This window comes from Ananas comosus, linkage group 19, assembly GCF_001540865.1.
Source record: "Ananas comosus cultivar F153 linkage group 19, ASM154086v1, whole genome shotgun sequence".
NCBI classification, from domain to species: Eukaryota; Viridiplantae; Streptophyta; class Magnoliopsida; order Poales; family Bromeliaceae; genus Ananas; species Ananas comosus.
This window is the reverse complement of record NC_033639.1, coordinates 6,697,804-6,698,967: the sequence shown is the minus strand read 5'-3', so window position 1 is coordinate 6,698,967 and position 1,164 is coordinate 6,697,804.

Sequence of the window (1,164 nt, the reverse complement as noted above, 5' to 3'; positions counted from 1 at the left end):
ACTTGGATCTAAGCCAGGCATTTCTTTATACGTCCAAGCAAAACAGTCTTTATATTCCATCAATAGTGCTTTCAACACATCTTGATCTTCTTCTGGAAGTAATGCACTAATATAAGTGGGTCTTCGATCCTCTTCATTACCCAAATTTATTTCTATAAGCTCATCAACAGTGGCTTGCCCCCCGTCTTCAAGCTCTTGTGGAGCATCTTTTAATTCCAGAAGTTTTGCTTTCATTGGCTCGATATCTTCATCCTGCTCCATATCCTTTATTGTGATCATAGTGCAGGTGTGTCGTATGACATGTGAATCATCGTTGGTTATCTTGGGCACATAAGCAGATTGATGATATCCCAGCCCTCTCGTGTGTACCGTTCGGCCATTTGGAAGCACGACTCTTTTTTGTGGTGGGTTCCACATTTTCTGAAAAAATTTTCGATTAGCTCGTGACCTTCTTGCAGGAATTCCCGATCTATTCATCATGTTTTTGAGATTTTTCGAAAAATGTGCTGGAATGTTTACATCTTCATATATTTCCTCATCAGAGTTATCAAGCTTGATAAGATCAGAGGGTTTATAATCATCTGATTTATAAAAAAGGATCCCTTTCTTCATTCTTTCCTTTTCTTTGACTTTCTCGACTCGAGGAGGTACAAAGAAGGTTTTTAGATCATTCACTTTTGTTGGCTCGCTTATATGAAGAGATTTTATATGTCCATCTGGAACCCTAGTAATAGCTAAGGAATCCTCAATCAATTCAGGAGTTCTTATGAACATATTTGATTCAGATGTCGAAAACATCTCTTCATCTTCTGATGAGTCTTCTCCCCAGGGCATGTTCAACTTGAAAGAAAATGTTTCCAACAATTTTCTTACTTGTTCTTCATCATCAGAATCTTCTGAATCACTTCCGAAGTGTGGAATCACATTTTCTTTATTATCCTCAATTTTCATCTTTCCCTTTGATAATTTTTTATTGCTCTGAACTTTACCCTCTTCGAGTTCGCGAGACAATTTTATATCTTTTTCAGATTCTACGAAATATCTCGCATCTTCATATCGTACTTCATGCACTCCAAATGGGCGTATATCACCATCAATTCTGAATTCTTCTCCATCCTTAATATATTTCATACATTGATGAAGAGTAGAGGGGACAACATTATA